At 54.5% G+C, this 25,133-nt stretch overlaps 1 long non-coding RNA gene and 1 pseudogene across 1 annotated transcript; one reads left to right on the top strand and one right to left on the bottom strand.

The window, feature by feature from the left end:
- Positions 1-15,493: 15,493 nt before the first annotated feature.
- On the bottom strand, positions 15,494-25,103 carry LOC140710116 (uncharacterized). The gene is made up of 2 exons (XR_012091021.1): positions 24,899-25,103; positions 15,494-18,053 (listed from the first exon to the last, which is right to left on the bottom strand). It is a non-coding gene; the product is annotated as an uncharacterized lncRNA (long non-coding RNA).
- LOC140710206 (putative uncharacterized protein encoded by LINC00205) lies at positions 18,209-19,550 on the top strand (annotated as a pseudogene).
- Positions 25,104-25,133: the final 30 nt, after the last annotated feature.

The raw sequence follows: 25,133 nt of genomic DNA, 5'->3' as shown, positions 1-25,133 counted from the left end.
TCTCCTGGCTGCTTGACAGTGCATTTCTTTTTAGCACTTTATTCCATTCTCTAGGTGTGCCACGGTTCACCTACCCCTTTCACCTACTGAAGGACATCTTGGTTGCTTCCAAGTTCTGGCGATTATGAATAAAGCTTCTATAAACATCTGCATGGAGGTTATTGTATGGAAATAAATTTTCACTTCCTTTGGGTAAATGCCAATGAATGTAATTGCTAGAATGTATTTAGTTTTGTAAGAAACTGCAAACTGGCTTCCAAAGTAGCTGTGCCATTCTGCATTCCCACCAGTGATAAGTGAATGCCAAACTTTGCTCCATGCCCTCACCAGTATTCAGTGGTCAGTGTTCTGGAATCTGACATCCTAACAGGTGTGTGGTGGCATCTCATTGTTGTTTTAAGTGCATTTCTTACAATCTTTACATGTGCTTCTTTGCCATCTGTGCATCTTCTCCAATGAAGTGTCTGTTCAGGTCTTTTGCCCATTTTGTAATCGGGTTGTTTGTTTTCTTCCTGTTGAGTTTTAAGAGTTCTTTATATATTCTGGATAACAGTCCTTTATCAGATGTGTATTTTGCAAACACTTTCTTTCAGTCTGTGGCTCATCTTCCCATTCTCTTGACTTTGTCTTTCACAGAGCAGAGGGTTTTAATTTTAATGAGGTCCAGCTTATCACCAATTTTTTTTTCATGGATTAGCCTTTGATGTTGCACTTTAAAAACTCATCACCAAACCCTAAGTCATCTAGATTTTTCTCTTGTGATACCCTCTAGGAGTTTTATAGTTTTGTATTCAACATTTAGGACTGTGATCCATTGTGTGTTAATTTTTATGAAGGTTTTATCATTTGTGTCTAGATTCATTTATTTTTTCTGCATGTGGATGTCCAGTTGTTCCAGCACCATTTGTTGAAAAGCCTATCTTTTGGTCCCTTGCACTGCCTGTGGGTTGAAGACCGGGGTTGAAGACCAAGTGGAGATATCTATGTGCATCTATGTGCACAGTGCTCTCCAGAGAAGCAGAGCCAAGAGGATTGTTGAATGGATGGATGGATGGATGGATGGATGGATGGATGGATGGATGGATTCATGTGTTTGTGCTGTCACTGGACCCGGAACATCCTCCCCACACACCTCCACCTGTGGACATGCTGTGTGTGTGTGTGTGTGTGTGTACACACGTGTACACATATTTTCTGGGCCACTCAGGTGTGGGTGTTGATGGCGGGAGGCTGCATGTTTGTGGTGGGGCAGAGGGTGCATGGGGACTCTGTACTGCCTGCTTGATTTTACTGTGAACCTAAACCTTCCCTAAAAAATAAAGTCTGTTTAAAAAAAGCTAAGAAGGACAAGCTGCGTTAACAGACATGCATAAGAAAACGAGAATAAATGAAGCAGGAATAGAGAAATAAGTCAACGGAGCAGATATGAGAGGGCAGGAAAACACTCACATATGTGTTTACACATATGTGGTTGCATGTGAGAAAGAGAATTTTGTTCTGAGGAGTTGGCTCACATGATTTTGGAAGCTGAAAAGCCTCACGATCTGCCATCTGCAAGCCAGAGACCCGGGAGAGCCAGTGTCATGGTTCTAGTTTGAGTTGAAGGCCCACACACAACGGGGGCTGTGGGTTCAAGTCCCAGCTGGAGGACAGGAGAAGATGCCACCTCTCAAGCAGTCAGGAAGAGAGAGAGAATCCTCCCTTCCTCCACCTTCTTTTTTTTTTTTTTTTTTTTTTGAGATGAAGTTTCACTCTTGTTGACCAGGCTGGAGTGCAATGGTGTGATCTCTGCTCACTACAACCTCCACCTCCTGGGTTCCAGCAATTTTCCTGCTTCAGCTTCCCAAGTAGCTGGGATTACAAGCACCTGCCACCATGTCTTGCTAATTTTTGTATTTTTAGTAGAGATGGGGTTTCGCCACGTTGGTCAGGCTGGTTTCGAACACCTGACCTCAGGTGATCTGTCTGCCTTGGCCTCCCACAGTGCTGGGATTACAGGCGTGAACCACTGCTCTGTGATGCACGGGTGGGCAAAGGCCTCTCTCACGTCTTCAGGAGACTCTAAGCCTCTGAGGGTGTCTGTTAAGGCCTGGAGGCCTTCTCAGAGGCATCTGACACTTCCTAAGTCCAAGGGCCAGGGAACTGACTCATCCCTGCTCCCTGGGAGGAGAGGCAGGTGCAAGGGGGTCAACCAGTGGTGGCAAACTTCCCACAACCTCTGCCAGGTGGCAGATCTGTCTCCTGGAACTGCAAGCCTCTGGCTCCGGAGCAGACCAGGCTGCTGGTGGACACAGATTTACCTGGGCTGACCTGGACCGAAAGGCATCTTGGGACAGGAGAGGTGGATGAGTTGGTTTCGGCTTCTTTCTTTCTGCAGGCTCTGGGAAAGGCCAGGGTGCCCAGTCATGCATCAGGGTCTATGGGTCTGCTACGGAGCAGCCCGGTTCTCAGATGTCCTCACCCTGCTTCTGGGGATTTAGTCCTTAGGGCAGCACCCAGGAAGTCAGAGGCCAGGCTGAGCTCGGGCACCGCCATCCTAGAGCCACCCCCCACCTGCCCAGCTTCCCCGGAACACCCGTGTTCAGGGCCAGGAACACCCTCCCCACACACCACCACCTGTGGACACACTGAGTGTGTGGGGGTTTGTATGTGTGTATATGTGTGTGCACGTATGTGCACATGGCTGCATGCACGGTGAGTGTGGGGGCTTGTATGTGTGTATGTGTGTGCACATGTGTGTGCACATGGCTGCATGTGCATGTTTTGCATGTGTGTACACGTGTGTGGATGTGTGTGCATATGGTTGTGTGTGCATGCATGATTGCATGTGTGTATGGATGTGTGTGCATGTGTGTGCATGTATATGGATGTGTGTGGATGTGTATGTGTGTATGGATGTGTGTGTGCACACGGCTGTGTGTGCATGTGTAATTTGCATATGTGTGCACATGTGTGTGCACATGGCTGCATGTGCATGTTTTGCATGTGTGTACATGTGTGTGGATGTGTGTGCATATGGTTGTGTGTGCACGCGTGATTGCATGTGTGTATGGATGTGTGTGCATGCGTGTGGATGTGTGTATGGATGTGTGTGGATGTGTATGGCTGTGTGTGCATGTGTAATTTGCATATGTGTGCACATGCATGTTCCTAGAGTGTCTCCATTATCCAGGACGGTGCCTGGCAGGGAGTGCAGTTCATCTCTAACCAGGGCCACCCCTTGCAGTCCAGGCCTAAAGCCAGTGTGCTCAAGGGCCCTGCACTGTTCCCTGAAAGTGTCTGAGGATCCTAGGCTCTCCGGGGTGGGCAGGCTGCCTTGGGGTTGAGAAGCGGCTGGTTTCCCAGGGGCAGCCCTTTGAACCTAGTTGGGTCACTGCCCCCTTCTGGGATTCTGTCTTCTCTCCCGTTTAAGGACAAATAGGTCTTTCCCTTGTGAGATGCAGTGCCTGGCCAGGGCAGGGAGGCAGATATTGACCCTGACTTTGTTCAGAGGCTGGGCTTCCCTGGCCCTGAGCCAAGAGGAAGCCCGGTCCAGAAGCCAGGAAGCAGAGGCAGGGCCAGCCCTGGCACTGCCCAGGTCTCCCCAGCTCGGCTCTGCTCAGCGCTGGCCTGGAGAAAACAGAATGGTGGCTGTCGGGGCTGGTCCACGAAGTGTTGTTTTGTTTTTACTTTTCTGATCAGGGTAGTGAGAACTAAAAGTTCAGGAAAAAACAGGTATTTTTGGACATTTTAAAAGCCATGACTCATTACTGGTAACTCATCTTCCTACAGATGAGTCAGATGAGCTTTTCTCCGGACAGCTGGAATGTCCCCTCGTCCTCAGTTTTGTGAAATTTGAATAAAATGTGCTACTTTGGGTCAAGGTGACAGTCTGCATGTGTCCTGGGGCTGCGGTAACAAAGTGTCACGAACTTGATGCTTTCAGCACCAGAAATGTGCTCTCCAGGTCCGAGGCCAGAGTCTGAAAGGAAAGCGTCACAGGGCGGCCTCCCTCCAAGGGCGCCAGGGCTGCGGGGGAGGATCCTTCCTGCCTCCTCCAGCTCCTGGAAGCCCCAGAGTCCCTTGGCTAGATTGTGCACTGTTCTCTTCTCTCTCCTAAGGACCCTTGAGATGTCATCTAAGTCCCCCCCCCCCCCGCCACCCTGATAGACCAGACCATCTCCTTGCCTCATGAGCCTGACCTCACCTCACCCACAAGACTCCCTCTTAGACAGGGTTCCATCCACAGGCTCCGGGAGTCAAACACAATGTAGGGGCGGCTAGGCTGGAGGAGGGCCGAGGCTGCCGGACGGCACCAGCGCTGTGGACTTCAGGAAAAGGTCCCTTGCAGGAAGAGGGAATCGGCTGCCACCCTGCCCACTCTGCCACAGGACCCTTTCAGCCCCCCAGCGGCACGAGACAGCGGGCAGGCAGCAGTTGTCTGCAGACGGCAGCCTGGGCTCAGGTAGAAAGGGGCGCCAGGCCCAGCCCAGCCTGCCAGGCACTGCCCCAGGTGCTCCAGTCCTGCCAGAGGCCCCAGCCTACAACTGAACTCTGGCTCCACGTTTCGCGTCCACGATTTTGCAATCTTCTCCAATGTTTATGAGAGCGTCCTCCCACTGCCCCAGCACACTGTAAACTCCCAGGGCCCACCCGGCTCTCAACTGTGGCTTTGAGGGCAGTTTCAGCAATGCTCCCAGTGCAGGTTTGGGGCCAGGCAGTTCATGGAGCTCCCACCGGCTGCCATTCCTCACACACCAGGACACTCCCTCCTGCTGGACCCAAATGCATCTCGGGTCCCACTATGCGAGAAGGACTAGAGTAGGGCATGGGCAGCCTGTGAGTGGGGCAGGTGGGAGATAGGCCCTGAAGTCCCACTGGACAGCAAGCCCCTGCTTTCATGAGGCTGCAGCTCTGCTGGGGCTGGCTGGCTGGGCTGTGGGTGTGAACATGTGAGTAAATGTCTTTAGGGAACAGGTTGCGTGTCTTCACTGTTCCATACAGAGCACTTCGTCTTTTTGTGCATGTCTACGTGTGCATTCCTGGCGTGTATTTGTACATCTGCCATTTGTGTGTGTTCTGGAGTGTGTGTGTGCACATGTGTCCCTGGTGTATTGTTCATGCATATTCCTAGAGCATGTCTGTGTACGTGTGTTCCTGGTTTGTATATGTGCTGTGTTTTCCTGGAGTGTTTCTGTGCACGTGTGTTCCTGATGTGTATTTGCACATGCATGCATGTGTGTGCTTGTGCACCCCAGCTCCATCTTCCTGTCGTCCTCTCTGCCCGCTGCCCTCCTGGGCCAGCCTCTCCTGTTCTGAGTGGAAGGCAATGAAGGCCAGGGCTGCACAGGCCTGTCTGGGGTCACAGGCGTGTCAGGGCCGCCTGCTCCTAAACCTCCTGCATTGAGATGGGGATGGAGAGAGGAGGCTGCGGGGTGCTCCTTCGGTTCAGACGCCTCCTCCCAAATGAATGGCAAATGTCAAATGCAGCCCCAAGGAAAATAGTTCCCACACCTAATCATGTCCGGGAGAGGTCGTGGCGGGGGGCGCCGGGAGCACATGCTGGGTGGGAACAAGGGCCCTTTGTGCGCCTTGGGCAGCTGTGGCCGCAGTAGCGAAGCTAAGTGGACCGGGTGTCTGGCCGCCTGGGCTGCCCGGAGACAAGCGCTCTCCTTCTTGTTGTGTCAGTGCCTGAGCCCAGCCCCCGCCGGGGCTGCGGGGGAGCCAGGGACACTGGCTGCAGGGAGGGGCACGCTCTCACCCGTGGAACATTCTCAGGCCAAGACAGTCACAAATGGGGTCACTTCTGACGGTGCTCAGCTGCCGCAGCGGGGAGCCATGAATCGCCCACACTGGCTTTGGCTGGGGCAGAGTCCCGGGGCCTGAGTGAGAGATGAAGCAGCAGGGACAGTGAACCAGACAGGCTCCCTGCGAGGTCCTCCCCATGGCACCTGAGGATGGGGCAGCAAGGATGGCCTGGGGGACCTTGCAGCCTCTGTAGGTGCCCCTTCCTCTGTTGTCTGGCCTGAGCACAGCTGCCCTAGGACTAGCAGAGCCTGCACCTCACCGCTGCCTCCCGCAGAGGGTGCGGCAGAGCCAGGGGCCCCCCTTCCACGAGAGATTCCACCCTTGCTTCGGAGAAAGCTGAATTCAGAAAGACCCCCTCCTTCCCACGCAGGCAGGGAGGGAGCCCGGTGGGGGTCTGGGCTCCATGGAGGAGGCATTGGAGCAGGACAGAGGGCAGCTTTAGGCGAGGCAGCCTCTAGGCCGGTCTGAGCCCCATGGGTCAGGAGACCGGTTACACACAGGAGGCCGAGCACGTGAGCACGTGTAGGGAGGCTGGCAGGGCCGACCGGAGGGGCGATGTAGAGAGGCAGCCACAGCGGCGCACGTGGTATTAGATTCAACCTGGAAGCACCAGAATGCAGGGTTCCCAATACAAATAGGTAGAAGAATCTGCAGATGAAATGTGTGTGCATGCGTTTGCAAAGTAAGAAAATGCCAGAAAACAAGGATGGACATGAAAAAGACATAGATGCCAGCCTGAAGGGTCCCCCGCTGAGACAAACGTAACATCAAAATAAACTAAATAAGGACAGGAACAGATGATGGCCCGTGCATAAAATGAGACTCTGTGTTCTATATAGATGTCAATTTACTTAATTAATAAATGGGGGAAAAAGAAAGCTCACCCACCCCAGTAGAATTCCAGCTGATAAGTGACGGCATGAGGAATTCCCCCCAGCAGCCGTTGCAGTCACCATTAATTCAGGCAACAAGAACATCAGTCAATGCCAAACCTTGTGGTGAAAGTGGAGTGAAGAATGGGGTTTTAAGTCACCTCTGAGTGTTCCCACGAAATGTGTATGAATTATAGAGAAGGAAGGAATTTCCAGTGGAGACCCCTACAGACGCCACGTTCCCCAGATGGTCAAGGTCAATGGCCCCCGGAGTGGACGCATCGGTACGCCCACCTCCCAACCCGGATGAACCAGCTCCCTCCACTGACAACCTGGGTCTAACCACAAAATAAATGCTAATTGAGAGTATTTCTCTTTTTCACAGAGTCAAGGTCGTAGAAGTCAAGGAAAGACTGAAGACTGCTCCAGGTTGAGGATGAGCATGAAGTCTCACAATCCATGTAATCCCAGCACTTTGGGAGGCTGAGGTGGGCGGATCACCTGAGGTCAGGAGTTCAAGACCAGCCTGACCAACCAACATGGTGAAACGCTGTCCCTACTAAAAATATAAAAACTAGCCAGCTGTGATGGTGCATGTCTGTAGTACCAGTTACTCGAGAGGCTGAGGTGGGAGCATCGCTTGAACCCGGGAGGCGGAGGTTGCAGTGAGCCGAGATTGCACCACTGCATTCCAGCCTGGGGGACCGAGTGAGATTCCTTCTCAAAAAAAAAAAAAAAAAAAAAAAAAAGGCATCATTGGGACAGTTGGTAAAACCCGAATAGGTCTCTAGGTGAAGAATACATACTCTTTGTACTGTTCTTGCAACTTTTTGGTGTATTTGAAATTGTTTTGAAATAAAAAGTAAAATTAAAAGCGAGAAGCACCCTGTGTGGCTGGCGTCCCCCGCTGCTTCCAGCATCTCCAGGAAGCAGCATGGTGGTGCTGGGAGGGCCCAGGCTGCCGCGGCCACTTCATGCTGCTGTAAGAAGGTACCTGTGACTGGGTGAGTTGTAAGGAGCAGAAATGTATCACTTACAGCTCTGGAGTCTGGGAAGTCCAAGACCAGGGCCCCAGCAGATTTGGTGTCTGGGAAGGACTGCTCTCTGCTTCCAAGATGGCCCCTTGTTACTGTGTCCTCTCATAGCAGAAGGTGGAAGGGCAAAAGGGGCCTGGCTAGTCAGACAGCCCTTTCATAAGGCTCTAATCCTACCCTTGAAGGTGGAACCCTTACGGCCTAACCCTCCCAAAGGCCTCACCTCTGGACCCTGTTGCACTGGGGATTCAGTCTCAATATGGATTTTGGAGGAACACAGACATTGGACCCACAGCAGCACCATCATTCCCAGGCTGAGACCCCACCTGGGCTCTCTGCCCAGAGCATCTCCTCCCTGGCCCCTGGAGAGACACAGAAGAAGGAGAGAAGGGCTGTTCTGTCAGAATTGCAAGACCGAGTGGACTCTCACCTGGGGGAGGGCACCTGCAGCCTGGCTGGCCCCAGGGATCGGTGGGCACGGAGCATGTGGCTGGATGCCTATCACCTTCTTCCCCACTTTATCCTGGGCACCCAGCCCCTGGACCACCACTGCCAGGCATGGAGCAGGTATGGAGGAGAGTTAGCAGAACGAAACTCACCCACACCACGGCTGCCACAGATGGACAGTCTCACGGAGAGGTGTGGCCAAGCGAGCAGGGGAGGGGCCCGTGGAGTCAGGTGGTCCAGAGGAGCGCCTTCTGGCAGGGGGCTTGTGAGAGCGTTCCAAGGAGGTGGGCGAGCTCAGCCAGGAGGGTGGAAGGGTAAGACAGTCCAGGCCAGAGGACGGCAGCCGCAGTGGGAGGGACGGTGAGAAGCCCCGTGGTCTGGCTGGAACTGAACAGATGACAGTAGGAGAGGTAAACATGGCAGGAAGATGGGGGCGCAAGCCGGTCCTTGGAGCTCAGAGAGTTTCTGGCTTTGGTCTGGGCTGTGTTTGGTGTGATGGCTGGGGGAGCTGCTGAGGTGGGAACGCCCTTGAGGGCTCTACCTTGAAGGGTGGGATTAGTGCCTCATGAAAGGGCTGTCCGAGAGTCCCTGTTTACAGGGAGATGGTTGATGTGGGAGGGAGTTCTGGCTGAATTCACAGTGCCCAAGGGCTGATCAATAACGAGCCCAGCCCAGTGTCACCCAAACCTCGCGGTCAGTTTAGCCTGCTCAGCAGCGGGGATAGAGGACCATGCACAGGGGCTTGGTGTCCCACACCGATTCTCCCACAGTCCTGCAGGGTGGGGCCAGCGTCCAGATGCTGTGGGGCCAGGGCCTCCGGGACCACCTTGGCTGGCAGTCAATGGCTCCTCCCATCCTCCCAGGGCCCCTCTGTGCTCTCTGTGTTCTCATCTCCTCCTTGGAAGTCAGTCCGGACAGGGCCACCCCAGTGACTCCCTTTTACTGTAATCACCTCCTTACAGCCCCATCTCCAAATCCAGTCCCACTCTGAGGTCCTGGGAGTTGGGGATCCAGTATATGGATTTTGGGGGCCCCACTCAGCCCTGACACTGCACTGGGCAAAGCATGCCTCCAATTCCAAGGGCGATGAATTCGCTGTGACCACACTTCTGTCATTAAACATCACTAATAACCAGGTGCTGACATTTGCTGGACGGGTGCCGCCCGCAGCCCCTCGCCACCCTGGGTCCGGCGGAGCAGCTGCTGATGCTGAGCTCTGTGGTCCAGACGCTGCTGGTGGCGGTGTCAGCCCAAGGGTGATGTTCTCGTCCCTCTGCCGGGAATACCCCCGGCAAGGACGCTGCTCACCCATCCCCGCACATGGAAAGGAGGTGAGGTGGCTGCGGCATCTTCACAGAACACGTCCCCCCGATACGCACCAGGCGCAGCCCGAGGCCCGGGCCTCCCACATGCCCCTGGGCTTCCAGCACGTCCTTCCCATGGCAGACACCAGACAGAGCCGGTGCAAGTGGCTTCCAGGTGGCGTGTCCCTTCGGATGGGCTCTGCCATCCCTGTCCTGTGCAGCAGCTGCTGCATCCACCCTTAGTGCCAGCTCTGGGGGCCTGAGCAGGAGCTCAGGGACACGAAGACCGTGCGGAGGAGGCATTCACTGTGGGGTGTCCCAGGGCTGGGCACCAAGGCAGGACCTCTGTGTGCCCCGAATGGCAGCTTCCCTGGAGACTGCAGTCAGCCGGGTTCTCTCACGTCAGCCTCCCAAGAGTGAGGGGGGCGCTTAGAAGCAGAAACACTCAGGCCGGGCAGGTTGAGCAGGTGAAGCTGCCCAACGCAGGGGACAGGACACAGAGGCGACTTACGAGCCCAGGGCTCCAGCAGCAACCAGGAGGGTCCTTGCCACGCCTTTCGCTCCCAGCTACCAGTCTGCCTGCCAGCATCGCCTTTGCTCGTGTGCCCGAGGCCCTGGCTCCCCAAGCAGCCGCTGACTCCTGGACGCCTGCTGGCCAGGCCCCAGTCACAAGTGCGTTCGGGGAAGGCTTCGGGCCTACAGGAACGGAAGGAAAAGCCATCGGGCCTCCCCGACCGTCCACACAGAAACTGATGGGTTCCCCACACACCGGCTGCCGGGACGCGCCTCGACTCTGGTTTTGGCACAGACAGGCCCTGCTGCATCCGTCGTCTCTGATGGAAGTGACAGCCGTTTCCCCTGCAGACAGGCCAGAGCGGCCCATCCACATTCCAGGGTGTGAGGCCAGTGGTAGCGTCCCCAGGGCCACAGCCCAGTGAGGCTGAGGTGGGGGAGCGTCCTGGCGAGGGCTGGGCCGCCTCCCACGTGCCCTGGGGAGCAATGCTTCGCACCACCCCGCCCTTTCCTGGCTGTCTGTGAAACTGAACATCTCCAAGTGAATGTTTTAACTGCTAAGCACAGGCAGCGCTTCGAGGCTTCATGATGATGACGTGGAAATCCTAACCCTGACCCCGCCGTCGAGCTGGGCCTGCATTTCCATCAGCACATGTGTCCCTTCTCCTCAGCAACCGCCAGCCCGGACAAGCCCCACACCACCCTGGTTACCTTCAGCTGTGAGACGGGAGGTGCCGGGCGCAGTCCGGACTGCGTCTGGTCCGTGCTGCCGGGATGTGGCCATGCGTGGGGCCAGGGCTTAGATCAGCCTCCTGTCGGGCTGAGCAGGGAGGCACACACCTGCCCCAGACTGCAGCTCAAAAGAGGCAGAGGCGAAGGTCAAGTGTTCCATACCCGAGGTCCCTGGGGCCCTGCCAGAGAAGGTGGGGGTCTCGGGGGGGGGGGTGGGTTTTGCTCTGTCTCCTGGGCCCAACCCCTGGCCAGAGCTGAACCTTCTAGAAGCCAGGAAAAGTCGGTACCAATTCCTGGACCAGACTCCCTGCCAAGCCTGCCCCTGAGTGCCCTGTGGCCAGTGTGGGAACCCAGAGGGAGACTGTGCTGGTGTCACCGGGGGCCTTCTGGCGGTCAGGATGGCTCACGGGGAGGCACTGGGGGGCTGTGGCCAACCCCGGGGACCCATCCACCCCCAGGGCTGCTGTGAGGTCTGAATGTGGCGGGGGCTCCCTGATGTGAGTCCCTCGTCCTCATCCTACAACGCTCGGTGTCGGATGGGGGGCAGGACCCACAGGCCCCTCTCAAGGAAACCCACAGAGGCCCCTGCAGGTGACCTCAAGGGAGGCCCCGTGTGGGGAAGAGAGCACCTGCCCCGCACAAGACAAATCAAGTGGATGCCAAGGAGCAGGCGAGTTTGGGGTGGATGAAGCCACAGGATTGCCCACAGTGAAGACGGAGAGGCAGCCTCGGACCCCCCACCCAGGGAGCCTCAGGGGTGGCCAGGGCCGCGGGGGTGGCACGAGGCAGGCACCAGGCAGCAGGCACGGGCAGCGCTCCAGGAAGCAAGGCCCGACCGGAGATGGTGGGGGTCTCAGGGCGACTCTGGGTTTTGCTCTGCTTCGTCTGGGGCTGAGCAGTGCTGAAGGCTGGTCTTGAGCTAATGGGATGCCAAGACGAAGGAGGACGGAGGATGAGGCAGGAGCAAGGCCTGGGGGAGGCAGCAAGAGAAGAGCTGAGGCACCCGGAGGGGAGTGAGCAGCTGCGGGAGTGGGGGGCTTCTGGGACAGGTGAGGGTGCAGGGCGGCCCTCTGACCCGAGAGCCACCCGAGACCCGAGCCACGGTCCTGGCGTCTTCACCTCTTGCAGGTGGCGCCCAGGACTCACGGGAAGTCAGGAGCTGCCTGAGACCCCACAGGGGCACCCTCTGCGTGCCTTGGGGCGGGACGTTCTGGGCAGGGGGCCTCCGATACAGAGCCACAGAAGGGGATGAGCCGCACGCGGGTCTGAGGGATGGGCTACGTGGGGCCGAGACCTTCAGCAGAGACAGTTCCCAGGCTTGGCCCCCGCCCCCAGCGCCGCGCAGTGCCTGCCGGTGTTCAAAGCCATTTCCTGACTTTCTCATGGTCTGGGATTCCCAGTTTCATGAGATTAAGATAGAAAGTTGTGGTTTGCGAAAAACCTTGCAGTTAGAGGATGAAAATTCCATCGATGGGAGCCTCAAGTGGTCTGGAGGGAAGGCCAGCTGTGGGAAACCTCTCCCAGACGACTGTCATTGTGCAGAGGGGCGGGGCCCTAGGGACCTCGAGGTATGGAATGCTTGACCCTCACCTCTCACCTCTGCAGGTCCTGGGCGCAGACTTCACCTTCTGGACCTTCTCCTATTTGGAAAGTGCGTGGCCCACACGGTGGTACGAGGAGCCCTGGGCTGGGCAGCTGCCAGCCTGGATCCGAGTCCTGCCCTGGTCAAAGTGCTGATTACTTGACATACTTCTGTATCTGCAGAACCAGCTGATTGATCCCCAAAGCCCAGCCAGCTCCAGCTCTGGCACCTGCACCCATGGGTCACCCTGTGCCCGGCCCACCCTCCTCGAACCGTGTTCCACTCACCGTGGCATGGCCGCCCCCAGAGCAGTTGGTGCCGTGTGCAGAGGACAGAGGCAGGCCCGGACAGAGATGTGGAGGGGTAGCCAGTATCAAGGGCACCCCTGCTTGCGCTTGCTTCCCCACCCGCCTGCTTTTGCCACTAATGTCCAGACATTCTTTTGTTAGACCCAAAGCCCCTGGGGTTCAGTTCCTGCTCTTGCAGCCCAAGGGCTCCATCAAGAGCTGGCGGCAGCGTCCACCTCCTGGGGGTCTCGAGGGGCTTCATAAGAACCCCTTGTCCTGAGCCCCCACCCAGGCTGAGCATTGGCAGCTGTTCAGTCCAGGCTGGCTTTAGTTGCTGTTGTTTAATATTCAATATTTGACATAAACTCTATTCTGATTGTGAAACCACTCAGCATTCTGTGGCCTCATTCCGGGATTTTGATTCTAAGCCCCTCTAGGAAATATCTGCCCCGAAGTGACCGTCTTGTCTAGAAGGTTCCCACAGAGCAGGGTATGATAAGAGCCCCACGGGCTTCCTCCCAGCGCAGACGCTGCTCCCGCGGCTCCGGCAGCAGCACCTTATCTGCGGATGACAGATGCCGAAACGTGCCGGGGCCTGTGAGCCTGTGCAGCGTCACACACACTCAGCCCCCGTGAGCTGCACACACACATCACTGTGTTTGCGATTATAGTTTTACAGTGTGTTGATTGTTGATGTCCCCTACTTTTCTGGATCTTCCATTTTTTTTTTTTTTTTTTTTTTTTTTTGAGATAGGACCTTGCTCTGTCATCCAGGCTGGACATTATCTCAAACAAACAAACAAACAAAATCAAAAGTGCAGCCCTCACCTCCTGGGCTCAAGTCAACCTCCCACTTCAGCCTCCTGAGTAGCTGGGACCATAGTTGTCTGCCACCACCCCTGGCTAATTAAAAAAAAAAAAAAAAATGTTTTTTTGTAGAGATGAGGTCTTGCCATCCCGCCCAGGTTGGTCTCGAACTCCTGCGCTTGAGCAATCCTCCTGCCTTCGCCTCCCAAAGTGCTTGGCTTACAGGCATGAGCCACACCCAGCCGTTCCCCAGTTTTGCATTGGCATTAGTAGCTTTAACTCTGTTGTGTTTCTCTTACAATAAGAACCTTTCGCAACACATTTCCTTCCATTGACAAAATAGGGAGAAAGGGGCATTTCCAGTGATTTAGATTACTTTAAAAAACATCTGTGTCATCTCTTTAAAATGTTCAGGAACTTTGTGTTGGCAGTGTTTTCCTCTGTGCCGTCAGACACATTCGGTACTGGTTTATAGAAAGAGTTAAGAGCCATCTCTGGAATCAAGGTGACTTTGGTAAATGCTGAGACCCGAAGGGATTTGGTGATAGCAACTCTCCTTTCAAATTCTGCAGGAGGAGTGGGTGTTAATCTGAGACGGCCACAGAGCTGAGGGTTCCCACAGGGAACGGTAACATGAGGTGTGTTCGTGGACTAGCCCCTGCTCCCCAGTCTCAGAAGACCTCGGGGAAGACACAGGCAGACACCTGGGACACACAGAGTCCCCGGGTCACAGGGACAGAGGAACAGAGAACAAAAGGGGCAGGTTTTTTCAATTATAAAACTACCATGTTCTGGCTTATACTGATACATTTTAAAAGCCAGGTTAAACAGATGATTTTCTTAGAAAATATAAAGTATGGCTGGGTGCGGTGACTCATGCCTGTAATCTCTGCACTTCGGGGGGTCAAGGCGGGTGGATCACTTGAGGTCAAGAGTTCAAGACCAGCCTGGCCAACATGGTGAAACCCCATCTCTACTAAAAATACAAAAATTAGCTGGGCGAGGTGGCACACACCTGTAATCTCAGCTACTCGGGAGGCTGAGGCAGAAGAATCGCTTGAGCCTGAGAGGCAGAGGTTGTAATGAGCAGAGGTCACTCCAGCCTGGGCAACAGAGTGAGACTCTGTCTCAAAAAATAAAATAAAATATAAAAACAACAACAAAAAGGAAAATATAAAGTATAACATTGACTCAAGCAGAAATAGAAAATCTGATTAGCCCTATGGGACATGGGCAGGAAACAGAAAAGAAAAAAAAAAAGTAGTCAAATGATATCCTTTAAAAAAGTACCAAGCTCAGGCAGTTTTATACGGGAATATACGGGACTGACCTCTGCAACGGAGAGACAGAACGACCGTTTAGGAACCTGTCCTCTGAAGGCCAACCGCTCAGTTCAAATCCCATCTTCACCCCCATGGCTGGTGACCTTAGGCAGATTACTTAAACTCTCAGCCTCTTCATCTGTCAGATGGACATGAAAGCAATACCTAGTTCACAGGGTTGATTCCAGGTTAAAGACTTGACTCATGTAAAGTATATAGAAGTGTGTTTGCTGCACAGGAATAACTTGATACAGGTGAATTGTTACTAAGAATTACTATTATTTCCAGGCACAGAAAAAGACAAAAGTATCACAATTTATTCTATAATATATAGTTGTGTGAGTCCATTCTCACATTGCTATGGAGAAATACCTGAGACTGGGTGATTTTTAAGGAAAGAGGTTTAATTGGCTCACGGTTCTGCAGGCTGTTCGGGAAGCATGATGCCGGCTTCTGCTCAGCTTTGGGGCGGCCTCAGGAAACCTTCAATCATGGCGGAAGGTGAAGGGGGAGCTGGTGCATCTTACATGGCCAGAGCAAAAGCAGGAGGGTCAGGGAGGTGCCACACACGTTTAAACGACCAGATCTCACGAGAACTCACTATTGCGAGAACAGTACCAAGTGGAAGGTACTAAACCATTCATGAGAAATTCACGCCCATGATCCATCCACCTTCCACCAGGCCTCACCTCCAACACTGAGGATTACAATTCAACATGAGATCTGGGTGGGGACACAGAGCCAAAGCACATCAATAGTTAACCAAAAACCTGAGAAACTCATGGCAAGAATAACACACACACATCTACACACAGTGATGCTGACATATTATTTATAATAGGGATGTAATCACCCAAAAATAAAAGTATTAACAGAATCCAATCCATCAGGAGCAAGTAAAATCTCTGGAAAGCAAAGATGGTTCAACATTAGAGAATCTGTTAGTACAACTCACTACATGAAGAGACTAAAAAAGGGGAACTTTGGGGCATCTCAAAAGATAGGCCCCTAATAAGCATTGGGTCAATTTAATATTTAGTCCTAATTTTAAAGCACGCACAACCACAAGATATTCAGAACGCTAAAAACAGCCAGAAACTTCCTTAACCTGTAACAAACGTTGTATTTAATACATGAGAACAGATATCAGCACACTTCTGTAAAGGCTCAGATCGTGAATATTCTAGGTTTTTCGGGCCATATTGCCTCTGTCTGGACTATTTAATGCTACTGCTGTGGCCTGAACGTAGCCATCAGACAATATGTAGAAGAATGGGCGTAACTGTGTTCCAATGAAACCACCTACAAGAAGAGACCACAGGCTGGATTTGGCCCCCGGCTACCAATTTGGAAACCCCCGCATTAGAATCATTCCCATTAGTCAGAAACAAGAGAAAGACACTTGATTTTATACTTGAGTCTTGGCCAACGTGATAATATATACAAAGTATAAATATTAGAAAGGCAGAGACACAACTATAATTACTTGCATAATTATATGACTGTTTACCCAAAAAGTTCAAAATAAGGAACGGACAAACTATTACAATCACAAGTGTAACATCAATATACATCGATCAACAGTGTTTATTAGAACAGCAAGACAGAATTACAACATTTTATGGGAAAGTGTCCCATTCATTATAACAAAAACTTGGTGGATTTCATAAAAATTCAGAAAATACTCAAGAACAAACCAAGAAATGAGCACGTCGGACATCAAAGAAATCTTTAAAAATCTGCCAAAGCTCTAAATTCGTTGAGAGCTGGAATCCATTTCCAAGTAGTAGGAATCTAAGTCACATGAATGTCAGTTTTCCCAACCGTCCCCATAAATGCTGCGCATCCCTTAAAACTCCCGCAGGACTGCTGTGGGTCTTGACACTGCTTCTAAACTTGACGTGGGAGAGGAAACGTGTAGGACCCGCTGAGGAATGCTTCTGAACGGCCTCGGGGAGGCAGCCCGCTGTAAAGTTGTCATAGTTGATGCAGACACAGAGGTCAGCCCCGTGAGTCAGGACGGACACACCAGAGACAGCACGAAGTATTTACCGGAACGTTGTTTACGACGATGGTAGCATTTCATGTCAGTCGGTGGAGAAAAGATTCCTTTTTCAATAAATGATGTGACAACTGGCTATGCATTTGAAAAAGAAAATGTGAGACCCGTCTTTCACACAACCCCAAACAACATTCCAGGGGATCAAAGAACTAACCATTTGAGATGGAGTCAGCGCTGATGCGTCCCCCAAATTCCCGTGTTGAAGCCTCACCCCCAGGGACACGGTGTCAGGAAAGGGAGCCGTGGGAAGGTGATTCCGTTAGCCAGGAATCCGACCCTTACCAGGAACCTGACCACGCGACACGGTGATCCAAGACTCGCTATCTCCAGAACCGTGGGAATAAGTTTCTGCTGTTTAAGCCCCGCAGTCTATGTCATTTTGTTCTCAGCCCTGGCCGATGAGAATGCCATTAGAACATCAGAAGCCAGAGCCATAGAAAGACAGAAGAGACACCGAAGTTTGTTTTAACCGTCTTGCCATAAGAAATACCCTGGAAGTCACACCCGAGACTCAGGCGTCCTAAGAAGGGGGGATGTGGACAGTCCCTCCAGCACCTCTCGTGGCCGGGCTGGGTGACAGGCACACAGGAACTCATGGCACTCACCTCATAACTATTGTTCACATTCAACATGTACCCAAATTTACAATAGGACCCCATCGACAAAGCTAAAAGGCAGGCAACGGATGAAAGAAACCATTTCCAAACTACCAAAGTGTCCCAAAAGGAAAAGACTAACTACCGGGCAGAAGATTCAGTTACACAAGTCACAGAAGAACCCGCAGGTTCCACTCCTGCAGAAGCTGGTCACTCTGCCGACACTGTCAGCGTCATGCGGAGGGGTCTCCTCCCCACATCCACAGCTCCCCGCATACTCTTCTGTGGGCCCGAGGTGGGTGTGTAGTGATTCGTCTACACCTCCGTCTGCTCCTGAGAGCAGCGCCCTTCACATCTGCATCCCAGGCCTCACTAAACACAGGACACGGAGGTCCCCCCGCAATTTATCAAATGAATGAACGAATGAAGGTCGTTTTCAAGATCTCTGGATCTTCTCTTAGAATCTCCAAGTCTTGCACTTGCACTTGCTCTGGAGGGGATGAAACAGACGCTGCCAGGGCCAGGAGGTTTACGATGTTTATGCTGAGGCTCAGGGAGCTACGGCCCCGTATGGATTTGTTACCCTGAACTCGGTGGCCAGGGCCTGCTCGTGAATCAGCAAATCCTCTGGTTGTGCTTCATTCCAGGGAGGAAACCCCAGCAGCCCTGTCCCGTCTGCGTTTCCGCTGGTTTCCGCTGACGCCATCACTGGAGAGGGAGAAGAGGAGTCCTTGAAACCAGCCCTCCAAACATAAATAAGCAGCCGGGTTCAGCGAAGCACATGACGCACTTTTCACCTCTGCCAGCGTCTCCATCTCAGAGAGTCCTGCGGGACAGATTCTCACAGTCCCCAGTGAGCCCCGTCCGTGACCCCCGCTCGCCCCCCACGTTTCCCAGATGACGGCAGCTGGAAAGCCTGCCTCCGACAGCGGCCCCAGGCCACAGAGAGGCGACCCTGCAGAGAGCGGATGTTTGTGAAGCTCCTCCTGGAGGGAAAGCTGCCGCCAGTGCAGAACACTCCCCTCTCGAGGCACAGACGGGGGAGCGGTCACGAGCCGGTCAGTCCCTCTTAGAGCCAAAATCAGGGGCTCAGAACATTTTCTAATGATTTCTGAGCCACCGAGTGCATCTGCCCAGTCTCTGTTTTCATTCCCTGAGATGTGGTACTTTCTCTCCTGGAGTCCCGTATTGGGGGTGCTTCAACCGCAGACCTTGCCTCCCTCCCACGGTGCTGAGGAAGGACAGGCCCTGCCTTCCCCAGGAGAGCTCAGGCTGGAGAAGCCCCGGTGTAGGGGGAAGTTCTGAGCAGGCATTGTCACCCCCAGGTCTAGTGTCTCCACAGTGCCTCCCCCATGTGCAGCCGCTGGGATGTGTCCAGGGCAGGACAGGAGGCAGGTGCCCAGGTGCTCCCCTAGGCAGAAGGCTCGGGTTCTGTTTTAGGGCAGGTGGGCTGGTGTGGCCCCCGGGAGCACAGAGTCCTCACTGTGGTCCCCCAAATCCCCACAGACGCCGACCAGTCTCACCCAGGAGGGCAGGCCCTGCTGTACTGCAGGCCCCCTGGGGCGCTGGTTCCCCCATGTGACCACACGTGCCTTCCTTGGGATCAGCGCACCCCCAGGAAATCCTGGGTGCCTTCATGTCTTGGTCACTTGGTGGTCTGGGACCCTCGGGCTCCTCCTCCGTCCACAGAGCTGGCCAGGCTGTCTGTGGGGAAGTGTTGACTGGGGGCCCCAAAGCTTCTGCTAAGAAATCCTTCTGAGTACAGCCTCTGGCCCTGGAGAACTGGAACTCCCTGCCCTGCCACTGACTTACAAAGTTGTCCCCTCCCTATGCACTTCCAGGCTCAAAAGACAGGATCTGATTACTGAGGAATTTCGATGTGCAGGGGTGGAACTCTGCCACGAGTCCAGAAACTCCAAACACATGAACCTGGTAACTCACTGTGCAAACAGAGAAGCAGTCCTGCACGGGGTCCCTGGCGTTTGCTCTCAGCAGTCCTCGGTCAGTCCACTCTCTGTCCCTCCCACTAGCCAGCCCCTCTCTGCCAAGGGACAGCTCCCTCGTCTCCATGGCAGGCTGGTCTTGGGGCGCAATGGTGACATCTCCAACTACCTTTCTCTGCTCTTCACTGCTGATCCTGCTCCCAGGGCCACCCCCATCGGGCCAGGAGGCTACGAGGTGGTGACGGGTAGATGCTCCAGCTGAGACCTGCCCGGCCTCTCCCCATCTGCACGTCTCTTAGGAGAGGATCCACATCCAGTCCCCACACATCCACCTGCTGTGGGCGTTCTGGCCGGCGGGCCTATGACCCAAATCTACCTCGGGCCCAGGGCTCACTCAGGGGGCTGGGGGCCTGGAGTGGCCAGAGCCGACCCCGCTGAGTTCTGCGGAGACGGACGATACTCAGGGCCCAGCAGGGGTGGAAGGATGGGCTCTAACAGGTGTGGCCCCAGGACCACAAGCCGCACCTGCTGTGTCTGAGCCCAAACAGGGCCTCCTTCCCCTCAGGTGAGGTTCTGCAGGGAGCTGGGCGGGGCGCGGAGGCGCTGGGAGCAGGTCAGCAGCTGAGGAGTGGCTCCGGGAGGGGCTACAGAGGCCCAGGGCCTGCTCTCAGGGGTCGCTGGGGACACGAGAGACTCCGACAGGGGCCGACCAGTGTGCACTTCTCTCTTGTGCTGGGGCCCCTCTCTTCATTCCCTGCTGGACATGTCCATGCTGTGCTTGGCGGAGCTGCGTTTCTCCTGCTCTCCCAGCACAGAGCTCCCGGGAAGGGCTCTCCTGCCCTCTCGTGGCGGCCTCAGGGCAGTGGCCTGTGGGGGCCGCCAGCTCCTCCGCTGTGAGCTGCTGGTCACGGAAGAGACTGTGCCGTGCAGGGGACGGGGCCACTTCCTGATACTCAGGGACAGACCTTCTTCTCTTGAGGAAAGACTCATAAGACCTCCTCCGGGTCTTTCCTGATTAGGAATTTAATCCAGGGGTCAAGAAAAGACTCCCCAACCTGATGGAGGCTGCCCAGGCAGGGAGAAGAAAGCTCAGAGACCACGGAGAGGCGGAGGGGCGCCAGGCTTCAGTGCCCCCTGCTGTGGCGCCCGGCATGTGGCTCACCGGCTCTCCTGCCTCTGTTACTCGGGAAGAAACAGCGGGCAGGGGGAGAGTCCCCGGGGCCTGAAGCAAGGCCAGGCCTTTGCCATGGATAAATGACTTGGGCCTGCTGGAGCTGGGGTGTGGACCGTGGCCTCCAGGTTGTGAGCACAAAACTGCCCGTAGGACCCCGGCTGTGAAGGCCACTGAGCCCAGCAGAGCTCCACCCTGAGTCCTCCCAATAGAGCCAGCAGGGTCAGGGAGGCCTGGCCCTGAGCAGCGCAGAGGCAAAGGCGTGGCCCACTCAGTTCCGATGTGGCCTTGGCTGTTCTGTGGATTTGTTTCGGGGTGCTCTGTGGCCCCCTTCGTAAAGAGGGTCAGCTTCTGCTTGGGCGGTCACTTCCCAGCCATTAACCACCGACATCTGGAAGGAGTGTCTGTTCACAGAAATAGCAGCAGCCCTGTCTTCAGAGGCAGTGGCCTGGGCGTGGCTGCAGTGCTGTGCGTCCCCGGGGTGGGGGGGCTGCAGTGCTGTGTGTCTCTGGGGCGGGGGGGCTGCAGTGCCGTGTGTCTCTGGGTGGAGGGGTGAGGGCTGCAGTGCTGTGTGTCTCCGGGTGGAGGGGTGAGGGCTGCAGTGCTGTGTGTCTCCGGGGCGGGGGGGGGTTGCAGTGCTGTGGGCCCCTCGGGGGTGGGGGGGACTGCAGTGCTGTGGGTTCCCAGTGGGGTGGGGGGGTTGCAGTGCTGTGGGTTCCCAGTGGGGTGAGGGGGTTGCAGTGCTGTGGGTCCCCGGTCGGGGGAGGGCTGCAGTGCAGTGGGTCCCCGGTGGGGGGGGGGGGGGCTGCTGCAGTGCTGTAGGTCCCTGGGATGGGGGGGGCTGCAGTGCTGTGGGTCCCCGGGGGGTGAGGGTTGCATAGGGAAACCCAACTCAAGGGGCTCTGTACCCACAGGGCCCAGGCAAACCCCTTGGCCTGTCCATGGGAGTGTCAGGGTCCTCCAAGGCTACAAGAGGTCACATCACCTGTCCAGGAGGACTCACGGGTGTGTAGGCAGGTATGTTCAGCCAGGTGGTGCCATTTCTCCCAGGTAAAGGTGACGGCTGGGTCATACGGCAGGTGTGTCTCCAGCTTCCAGCTTTCTTTCTGTGCCCTGACCACTCTGCAGCTCTGCCAGTTGCAAGTCTGCCCTGCAGGCCTGAACTCCAGCTGGGCTGTGAACATTTCCAGGCACTGATAAAGGCGTTTAGGTCATTGCCCAAAACCCTGAAACAAAGCAGCCCTGGTCCAAATTCCTTAAACTCTCATATCAACTCCACACCCACCCCCTCGCTGCAGACAGACCTGGGTGGAACCCCCGTCTTGCTGTCTGTCCCAAAGATATGCTATCTGTCCCATCTGTCCTGAGGATACACTGCAGCCCTCATGCCAGATCCCCTAGTAAGTGCTCTGGACAGATCATCCTGGCAACGATCGCCTCTTTCCCTGGAATCCCAACCAGCCCCATCTCAGGATGGTCTGAGGCACTCCCTGGTGGAAACTCCCCTGTCACGGCTTTTGGAAAGACTCCAGCTGTGGGTTTGGCCAGGGTGGAGCACAAACTGTGAAATGATTTCCAAAGGGTGTAGCTCCCATCGACTGTGTATGAGGGTTCCAGCCACTCCGTTCACCCACCAATACTTGGTCTCCATGTTTTTAGTTAGACTATTCCAGTGGTGATAACTGGATTCTCAGTGGTATCCCCACTGAGATGTTCACGTTCACTTCCCTTCCTGTCCCCATCGGCCACTCGGGTTCCCTTCTTGTCCGTCGGCCATTCAGGTTCCTTTATGCGTCAGGCTGGCTACCATCTTCATATCAGATTCCTGGATTTCAAAAGATCTTTATATGTTCTAGATATAGCCCTCTATCAAATCCATTATTCTGAATATTTTCCTCGTCGATGGCTTGCCTTTTCATTTTAAGTGTCTTTCAAAGACCAGAAATGCTTATTTGTTGGTGAAGTTCAATATCTTATTTTTTCTTTTAAAGCTCATGCTTCTGTGTCTGACTGAGGTCTTTTTTTCCCAAGCGTTTGTCCATCACCTGGCATTTCTGGGTGCTCAGGACTCCGCTCTGACTGAGGAGCGAGGCGATTTCTTTTACTGTCTCCTGTCTCTGAAGAAGGAAAAGTTGAAAAACAACAGGAATGAAGTCAGTGGCAAGACCAGCCAGTGCCACTGATGACCTCAGGGCTGCAGTGCTGTGGGTTAAAAGATTAACCCCCCCACTCTAGCCACATGTGCTCTCTATCTATCACGACCCTTTCACGTGGACCCCTTAGGGTTGTAAGCCCTTAAAAAGAGCCAGGAACTCTTACAGGAAGCTCAGTTCTTGAGACACAAGTCTGCCGAAGCTCCCAGCCAAATAAAGTCAAATTCTTCCTTAACCCAGTAACTGAGGGGTTCTGTCCGCAGCTCCTCCTGCTACATGACCTGCCTGTCTATCCTCTTACCCAAAGCAACCTGCCTTGATTCCTGCAGCTTTAAAATAACCCTATCAGGGTTAAATATTTTAATTTTTGCTTCACATAGCGTAAACCAAAAATAAAATTCTAAGCTTTCTCAACCCACTGAATGGACCCCTTCTCTCCACCAGGGGGATTCCAAAGAAAGCTGAAAAATGAGTTCAGGCCATGAAGGGATGGGGATTGGACATGACTCATTATACCCACCTCCCTTTGGAGTTCAGGTGCAGCTGACCAGACTGACATTAGAACAGACTATTAGACTGACAGAGCAGACTCTATACCAGCAAGACACCAAGTTCCAATCTGACGCTGGTATAGCATCACGTGACAGCAGGCCCTCAAAGCATCAATGTATTTTACCCCAAAATATACCACTTTGACAAATTTTGAAATAGCCCACAAAGCTGTGTCTTGTGGGGAAATTCATATTCTGTAGACTCTCCTTCCCTTTCCAGCTCCTTTTCTGATCCTGAGGAGACTGGCTGAGAATCAAGTGCCTTGTGAAGGTCTGAATAGGAAACATTTGCCATGTATTGCCTCTAAGGGCAGACGCCTCTGAGATTTCATCCATATAATAAGGACCTTGGTCTCCACAGCCCTTACCTTAACCCAGACACTCCTTTCTATTGATTCCAGGCCTTCAGATAGTAACTTAATTCTTTCAACCAATCGCCAATCAGAAACACCTTTGAATCCACCTATGACCTGGAGGCCTTTCCGCTTAGAGTTGTCCTGACATGCTGGATCAATCCAATGCACACCGCACATGTACTGACTGATATCTTGTCTCCCTGAAATGTCTAAAACCAAGCAGTACAACAACCGCCTTGGCCCAAGTTCTCAGGACCTCCTGAGGCTGAGGTCATATTTGGCTCAAAATAAATCTCTTCAAATATTTTACAAAGTTTGACTTTTTTTTGTAAACAATAGGCAGATATAGATTCCATTTGCTAATTTTTAAAAATGCTCTCTGTGTCTTGGTTCATGAAAGAACAAGATCACATCATGTTCTGTGATCGGTGGTGTCCAACTCTGCTATCAAGGCAATGCTGGCCTCATACATCAAGCAGGGAAGCGGCCCCTCCTCGTCCATTGTCTGAGTGGCTGGATTCCTATTATTTCTTCTCTAAATACGATTTACCAGCTTGGCTCTCTGGGCCTGGAATTTTCTGTGTGAGGACACATGATAACAAATTAATCTCAAATTTAACAGATAATGGGCATTAGTATTTTCTTTTTTGGTAACTGGCATCCTTCAATAAATTCGTCCAGTTATACTGTTTTGGGGGCTGCCTGCACTAGTCAGCATGGCGTCCCCTCAGAAGGCCGGGCCTGACAGCGCCGCACCCCAGGCCAGCTCTGTCGGCCCGTGCTGGTTCCCTGGGGAGCAGCAGGAGCTGCCTGGAGGCTGCGGTGTGTGGTGGCGGCGGGCAGGCACCTGGCTCCCGAAAGCAGACCTTTAATAACGCCTCGCAGAAGGGGCGGGGTGGGAGGCTGGCAGCGCAGGGGCGGCAGCTCCGGATCCCCGCGGGTCTCCGGATCACCCCACCGAGCCCCGCGCCTCAGTAGCGCAGTCCCTCCAGGGCTCCTTGGAAGGCCAGGCTCCAGCCCCGGTGCCCCCTCCCCGGGGCTCCAGGGTTGGGGGCACCTAGGAGGCCGCAGGCGCGGAGCTCGAGGGCGCCCCCCGACTAGAAACCCAGGCTCTCACGCGCGGCTCCCGCCCCGTCCCCAGCTCCAGGGGGGCGAGAGCACCCAGCGCCGATCCAGTATACGGACGCCCCCGTGCCCCGTCCCCACCGTCCAGCCCTCCCGCCCCTACCGGTCCCTCGCCTCCTCCCCACCGGCCCGCCCCGAGCCGTCCAGCGCTCAGCGCTCCCAGCCCCGCCCCGCCCCTTGCCCCGCCCCCGCCGTCTAGCCCTCCCGGCCCCCAGTCTCTCGCCCCTCCCCACTGGCCTGCAGGGTCCACCGACCTCCCGATCCCCGGACCTCCCGGCCTCAAGGACCTTCAGGAGTCCCTGTGTGGGCTGCGCCAGGTTGCCAACGACAGCACCGGCACGCACCACACCCACGGCCTCCAGGTCTGCGATGGAACCGCCGACCACGGCTCTCAGGAGGGTGGAGAATCCGCGCACGCGCAATTCCTGCTCCCGCCCGGGCTTGCTGGTGATGGCGCATAACGCATGCGCGGGAAGGGCTGCTCTGGGC

The sequence above is a fragment of the Chlorocebus sabaeus genome, chromosome 2 (assembly GCF_047675955.1).
Source record: "Chlorocebus sabaeus isolate Y175 chromosome 2, mChlSab1.0.hap1, whole genome shotgun sequence".
NCBI classification, from domain to species: domain Eukaryota; kingdom Metazoa; phylum Chordata; class Mammalia; order Primates; family Cercopithecidae; genus Chlorocebus; species Chlorocebus sabaeus.
Note: the sequence above shows the minus strand (reverse complement) of the source record. Positions and strands in the feature narration are given on the sequence as shown.